The following is an 8,028-nucleotide window of genomic DNA, read 5'->3' on the forward strand; positions in this document are numbered from 1 at the left end:
AAGCGAATGTGTTCAAGTGGGGTAGGGGTGGGTAGGAAGCAGAAAAATGAGTTAGTTTTAACCTGGGAAAGCCAATGTGTGCTGTGAGGATGCAGGAGGGGGCCGCCAGAAGCAAGAGGCACTCAGACTCCATCAGCTGCCGCCTGATCTGGGTGTACCTATGGCTGCCTCTCAGTGGCCAGTCTGCTGGCGCTCTGAAACCTGCCTTGGCTCTGGGCAGGAAGCCAGTGAGGAAGCTGGACAGCTCAGAACTGAGCTCCATGCTCCTTGCTGGTGTCCTTTAGCTGGTGCCTGAGCTGTGCCTGGCACAGGGTGTGGGCTTGGTGGTTATCTGCTGAATAAATGAGTGAATGTGAGGCAGCCAGCTAGAAAGAGGTCACTGGAGAACCTCCAACTGGCCTGCGTCCTGGGAGAAGGACACCCTGGGGTGGAGCCCGGGGAAGGTCCACTGTTCGTAGAGGGAGGAGCCTGGCCTCTCCTGTCCTGGGGTCAAACCTGGGATTCAATCTGTGAAGCAGGAAGTCTATACTAGCGGGACTCTCGCTCTGCTGAGAGTCCCCATTTCCCTTTTTTCCCAATAAATTCCATTTTTCTCACCCTTCAAAGTGTCTGAGCTTAATCTTTCGTGGCCATGTGACCAGGACCTCGTTTTTAGCTGAACTGAGGAGAAAGTCCTACAATAAAATGCATGATGGATGCCTCGACTCATCCTTCATTCTTTGGCCTGTGACTGTGACCCTTTGATACGGAGACCTTGGTTTCCAACTCATTTTTTAAATTAAAAACAGTTAAAATAATTTGTTATTGATACTTAAAGTTGTACATATTTTGGGGACACCTGTGCTACTTTGATACACGTATACAACATGTGATGAGCAAATCAGGGTAACTGGGATAGCCATTGCCTCAACATTTTAACTTTTCTTTGTTAGGAGCATTTGAATTCTTTTCTTCTAGCCATTTTGAAGTTGATAATAAATTATGATTAACCATAGTCACCCTCCTGTACTATTAAACACTAGGTCTTATTCATTTGATCTAACTGTAATTTTGTACTCCTTAATCAACCTCTCTTCAACCCCACCTTCCCCCTTCCCTTCCCAGCCTCTGGTAACCACCAGTCTACTCTATCTCCATGAGGTCCACTTTTTTTGTTAGTTTTGCTTTGTTTTTTGAGACAGAGTCTTGCTCTGTCGCCCAGGCTAGAGTGCCATGGCACGATCTCGGCTCACTGCAACCTCTGCCTCCCAGGTTCAAGCCATTCTCCTGCCTCAGCCTCCCGAGTAGCTGGGATTACAGGTGTGTGCCACCACACCTAGCTAATTCTGGTATTTTTGGTAGAGGCGGGGTTTTACCATGTGGCTAGGCTGATCTCGAACTCCTGGCCGCGGGTGATTCCCCCACCTCAGCCTCCCAGAGTGCTGGGATTACAGGTGTGAGCCACTGCGCCTGGCAGAGATCCATGTTTTTAGCTCCCACATATAAGTGAGAACATGCAATATCTGTCTTTTCTGGCTGGCTTATTTTATTTAACATAACGACCTCCAGTTCCATTTATGTTGTGCCAATGACAGGACTTCACTCTGAAATGGCTGAGAAATATGCCGTTGTGTATAGATAACACATCGTCCATCCATTCATCTGTTGATGGACACTTAGGTCGATTCCATATCCTGGGTATTCTGAATAGTGCTGCAGAAAACATGAGGGTGCAGATATCTACATTAATTTCCTTTCTTTTGGATTTATACCCAGCAGTGGGATTGCTGGATCATATGGTAGTTCTATTTCCAGTTTTTTTTTAGGAAGCTCCACACTGTTTTCCGCAGTGACTGTACCAATTTAACATTCCTACCAACAGTGTGTAAGACTTGCCCTTTCTCCACATCGCTGCCAGCGTCTGTTGTTTTTGTCTTTTTGATAAAAGCCATTTTAACTGGGGTGAGATGATATCTCTCTGTGGTTTTGATTTACATTTCTCTGATCAGTAGTGATGTTGAGCATTCTTTCCTATATCTGTGGTTCATTTGTATGTTTCAAGAACTGTCTATTCAGACCTTTTGCCCATTTAAAAATCTGATTATTTGTGGGTTTTTTTGTTATTAAGTTGTTTGAGTTCCTTCTGTTTTCTGGGTACTACTCTCCTGCTGGATGGATAGTTTGCAAATATTTTCTCCCATTGTGTAGTTTGTCTCTTCACTTTGTTGATTGTTAGCTTTGCTGTGCGGAAGCTTTTTAGTTTGATGTAATCTCATTTGTCTATTTTTGCTTTCCTTGCCTGTGCTTTTTGAAGTCTTACCCAAAATATCTTTGCCCAGACCAATGACCTGAAGTGTTTCCCCAAAGTTTTCTTTTAGAAGGTTTATAGTTTCAGGTCTTAATTTACGTCTTTAGTCAATTTTGATTTGATTTTTGTATGCGGTGAGAGATAGGGGTTTAGTTTTATTATTCTGCATATGGATATCCAGTTTTTCCAGCACCATCTATTAAAATTAAAAACAATTACCTATTTCCTTAATGTATATTCTTGATGCTTTTGTCAAAAATGAGTTAGCTGTAAATCCATAGATTTACTACTGTTTTCTCTATTCTATTCCATTGGTCTATGTGTCTGTTTTTATGCCAGGGTTATGTTGTTTTTGTTACTATATCTTTGTAGTAATTTTGAAGTCAGGCAATATGATGCTGCCAGCTTTATTCTTTTTACACAGGCTTGCTTAGACTATTAGGGGTTTTTGTGTTTCCATACTTATTTTGGAATTGTTTTTTATATTTCTAGGAAGAATAGCATTGGTATTTTGATTGGGACTGCATTGAATCTGTAGATCACTTTGGGTAGTATTGACATTTTAACAATATTAATTCTTCCACTTCATGATTATGGAATAACTTTCCATTTTTTGGTGTCCTTTTCAATTTATTTCATCAGTGTTTCATCATTTTCCTTGTAGAAACCTTTCGTCTCTTTGGTTAAATTTATTTCTATGAGCTGGGTGCAGTGGCTCATGCCTGTAATCCCAGCACTTTGGGAGGCCAGGGCGGGCAGATCACCTGAGGTAGGGAGTTCGAGACCAGCCTGATCAACATGGAGAAACTTCGGCTCTACTAAAAAAATACAAAATTAGCCAGATATGGTGGCAGTTGCCTGTAGTCATTTGACTCTGGGAGGCAGAGATTGCAGTGAGCCGAGATTGCACCATTGCACTCTAACTCTCACTCCTCATGGACCCTTTCCTGTTGCCACCCAAGTCTTGGCTACACTCAGCACTGCGGGATCCCAGGCCCTAATTTAGAGTCTTTTTTAGGAGGGTTAGCTGCTTGCCCGTAGAACCTCAGGACAAGAGAAAAAAAACAAAAGAAAACAAAAAAAGGGCAATTTCCTTCAGCAATGCTTCGATGATAGGGACGGAAATTCTGGGCTTGATCTTCCCTGAGTTTTGTGGTGGCTTGGAGACTTGGCTGTGACTCAGCCCACTGCCTCTGCTACCTGCCGGCTGCCACACTGAGGGGTGAGTCACCTGAAGCACCCTCGTGGGCACAGGCTTGCTGGGAGGAAAGCTCAAAGAGAAAACATGAGAAGTATGTCATCACCAGGCCCTGCTGGGAGCTTCAGTACATCCTGCAATTCTGGAACCAGATCAGCTCTGTTACTTCCTTTCATTAAACTTCTGTTTTCCCTCAGCCCACTGGATCCGTCTTTGAGTTATTTAATTCCAACTGTAATAAAACATCCATTGAACCACACACTAATGCAATATGAGGCTGGGAGGGTGGAGCTGAGCAGACTGGAGTCTACAGGGCTTTGTCCCTTTTATGGGGTCTGCTACATAAAATCTGATCACATTTTGACACAGAATGTGGGGATGGGAGATACATTTGGTTTAAGCTTGGGGCTTTGGGGGCAGGAGGAAAGACCTGTGCTGTCCTTGCTGATAGCAAAGATGTGTCCTTTTCCTCAGATATGGCTACTTTCCTTCCTTGTAACTTTTCAGGATGTGCCGGGTCCTTAGGCCTCCACCCACCTGTGTCTTTGGGACTGCTGACTGTATACCAGGCACGCTTATGCTGTTCACATATTTGGTTTGGGATCATATGTTCTGACCCACCTCCCAAAAGCCAAATTGTTCTTACTCTTCTAGCTTCTGCCTTTGAGGCTCATTTCCCTCTCTGTGGCCTTGCTCCATGCCACAGATAGCTTTGACTTCTGACTTTTTGACTTCGGATCCCTTCCAGCCACTGTAGAACTCTCCGCTAGACCATTGTTCCAGCCAATCTGGCTCACCAGGGTCCTATAACTTGCTGTAGGCATGAGTGGTGATGCCTCGCCTGGTTACAGGAGTCACTGAAAGAGAGAAGGCTGCCCCAGTGAACTCCCTGCTTTGGGGACCACTCCTTCTGTGCCTGTAGAGACTGACCCCACAGCCTACAGATGCAACTTTCCTCTGGGGTCTGGTTAAGGAGGACTGCCTCATCCAGGCTCCCAGGAGCTGTTTCAGACCATAAGTTTCCAAGAGACGGCTGGACCCAGAGGGAATTTCAAAACAATGAAAAACTGGTGTGACTGGGAATGGACCAAACTTTGGGCCCTCTCCCTGGAGCAGGGTCCTAGAGCCTTTTGCAGGGCCAGGTGCTAACCCTTGAGGATGGGACTGGGGAAGCTCCTGGATGCCATTGGAGGGTCCTGAGTGGTCAGGTTGATGGGGCCTGCGGGGGGGATGTCACGGTAGCAGCTACTTGCTAACTTGTGGGAATATACTTCAACATTTTATCCACAGGTCAGCTGTACGGGTGCACACCAGCTGATCAGCAGTCCTCACTGGTTCTGCTGAGCTTTTGTTGGGTAGAAAAACAGGTCTCATTTCTAGAGCTGTTTTCTCATTGGAACCACATCCTCTTGAGGCTTCCCTAGGGGCTTGTTAGGTCGCTGACCTCAGGTTCCTGTCACTGTCCCTGTCCATTTGCATTTTATTTATTTATTTATTTATTTATTTTTGGTGTGGTTTTAAGGATTGGAGGGTTTAATAGGCAAGAAAGATGGGAGAAGGCAGAAGATAGAAGCTCCCTCTTACACAGAGCGGGGAGGAGGGGGCTCCAAAGCAGAGAGAGGGAAACCCATGTGGGGCAGAAACCAGCCAGGTGTGTACATAGAGGCTGTAGGAGGCGGTGTCTCATTTGCATAGGGTTCAGGGGATTGGTTTGACTCGGCATGTCATTCACATAGCCTGTGAAAAATTGGGCACGGTGGCTCATGCCTGTAATCCCAGCACTTTGGGAGGCCGAGGCCGGCAGATCACCTGAGGTCAGGAGTTTGAGACCAGCCTGGCCAACATGGTGAAACCTTGTCTCTACTACAAATACAAAAAATTACCCTGGCATGGTGGCAGGCACCTGTAATCCCAGCTACTCAGGAGGCTGACGCAAGAGAATTGCTTGAATCCAGGAGGCAGGGGTTGCAGTAAGCCCAGATTGTGCCATTGCACTCCAGCCTGGGTGGCAAGAGCAAGACTATGTCTCAAAAAGAAAGAAAGAAAGAAAGAAAAATCTGGCTGTCCCACCCTAGCCTTTTAATATGCAAATATAGAGCACCCTGATGTTGTACACACGTGGGGATATGTGAGGGCCGCCATGTTGCCAGGAACTTGTGAGACAAGAGCAGGAAGGCATATTGGGTGGACCCAGTTTCTAATTGACTGTATTTGCATATCAAAGGTTGCCCGCCTGGTTCTAACAGCCAGGGCTTTACAAGAAACTTTCCGGAGATGCTTTAAAAAATGAAAACTTCCCGAAGATCCCTTTTCCTCTCTACCTGCCTAAAGTAATTTCTCAATAATATCTACCACATTTTTCCCTCTGGCGATATCACACTAGCTGCTTTAGGGGATTTGGGGTGACGACTCTTTCTGGCTACTTCCTGCTGAAAAGTGGTGTTGGATGGGGAACAGCAGCTAGGGCTTCTCCTGGGGTTGAGCTAAGGGTCCTCGGAAGAATGGCGTGTCCAAGTGTGTTCAGTTTGCAGCACCATTTGGAATTTAATTGCTTCTGTGAGTTGGGTGATATCTTCTTTTGATATCCCAAGATAAACTTGGAGCTTCCAGACTTGTTAGAAAGTGACATTCTTTACTGACCACAGGTTAGGAACCCTGTGTGGGTACTGGGTAGGCAAGGTATGAGGCCAGTTCTCCCCAAGAGGCTTTCATTGGCTTTGCATGTCGAGCTTGATTCCTTAAAGGGAAAAACACCTTTTCAGTCAAAGACTTGGTAAAAGAGCCAGTTTTTCCAACTGCATCCTGTTGACAAAGAAAAATGGATTTTTTTAACTCACATTTTTATTTTTTTGAGACGGTGTTTCACTTTTTTCGTCCAGGATGGAGCGCCATGCTGCGACCTTGGCTCACTGCAACTTCTGCCTCTCAGGTTCAAACGATTCTCCTGCCCCAGCCTCCCGAGCAACTGGGATCACAGACGCCCCTACCATTCCCAGCTAATCTTTTCTGTATTTTTAGTAGAGATGGGGTTTCATCCTGCTGGCCAAGCTGGTCTCAAACTCCCGACCTCAGGTGATCCACCCACCTTGGTCTCCCAAAGTGCTGGGATTATTACAGGCATGAGCCACTGCGCCGGCCCAAAAAGGTATTTTAAACAAAAATTCTGACATTTAAAAACTGAAAATATGAGCTCAGGAGTATGAGGCTGCAATAAGCCAAAACTGTACCTTTGTACCCCCGCCTGAGTGATAGAGTGAGACCTTGATAATAAGAAAAAAAACCCTGAAAATAGAAAAGAGGGCTTTTACAATGTTGATGAACACATCTTTGAGTGCATGATTATAAATACATAAATAGGCATCCATATTTTTACAGTGATAACTATTGTAAAAGCGAGAATGTTAAAAAAGCCCATCTAGACAGTCTGTCTCATTCAACCTGCCTCCTTATGTTGGTAATACTAGGAGTCTTAAGAGAGCGGCTGTGGTCTATGTCACATTCATCCCAGCCTCCTTCCCAATCCTGGAGCTGATGATGAAAATGTGATAAATCTTCTGGCTTAGCTTTGACGCTTTTCCATTAATTCACTTCTGGTAGTAAATTGTTGCAGGTCTTCCACTTCGACCCCATCAGCCATTTTCATCACCTTGTCTAAAAGGTCTTTATTGTAACTGCCGCACAGGAAGAGGTGGCTGGCTCAGACCATGGAGACAGCCCAGACCTGGACAGCAGCTTGTCCAGGCAGCCACCTTCGTTGGGTGGGTTGCAGTGGTCCGGCAGGTGGCATAGGATGAATTCCATGCAGGCCTTCCATTGACTCTCACCTCTGAGGGGAAGCAGAACTGCTCCGAAAAGTCAGTCACCTGCCGAATTCCTGAGACCAGGTCCTCAACCGTGGCAGCCGCCTTGCCACCAACCATGGTGCCCGCCTCAGCCAAGGACCAGATAGCCTGCCACCTTCAGAAAAATGGATTCTTATTGCACTGATGCAAGCAACTATATTGCCATAAGTTAAGAATACTCACAGAGAGCTTCCAAATTCTAGAGGAACCAGACAGAAAAAATAAACATACTCGGAATTTTGTTCACAGGAGTATACCTTACTTAATTATTAAAGGATGTAAATAGTTTAAAATAAGTTTCCTTGACTCTGAAAAACAAAACAAGAATCGGCAATATCCTAATCAAAAGTCAAAAAGTTTTCTTTAACTTTCTGAGTGAAGTGCACTTCGTAAATCTTGTTTTGGTTGGTATTTGTGAATATGTTAGTTCTTTATGAGTCCTGTACATTCTTTCACTATTCCAGTGTTACAATCTTCAAAGCTATTAAAAATTTGCTTTTGAGAGCACCTGTTAAAGTCCTTAATATAGCTTGATTATAAACAATTGTCTCCCAAAGGCAAAGTCCAGGATAGTTACAGTTAAAAACATGACTGACAAAAGAGTTTATTTCCATGGTTTACAATAACTTTCCCCTTAATTATGATTGATAGCATATACTTAGACATTAGAATTTTAGAACTCCCATACAATTTTGGAACAT

At 44.7% G+C, this 8,028-nt stretch overlaps 1 pseudogene; it reads right to left on the minus strand.

Moving 5' to 3' along the window:
* Positions 1 to 7,044: 7,044 nt before the first annotated feature.
* Positions 7,045 to 7,405, minus strand: LOC108302744 (annotated as a pseudogene).
* Positions 7,406 to 8,028: the final 623 nt, after the last annotated feature.

This window comes from Cebus imitator, unplaced genomic scaffold (assembly GCF_001604975.1).
Source record: "Cebus imitator isolate Cc_AM_T3 unplaced genomic scaffold, Cebus_imitator-1.0 Scaffold42, whole genome shotgun sequence".
In the NCBI taxonomy this organism is placed as follows: domain Eukaryota; kingdom Metazoa; phylum Chordata; class Mammalia; order Primates; family Cebidae; genus Cebus; species Cebus imitator.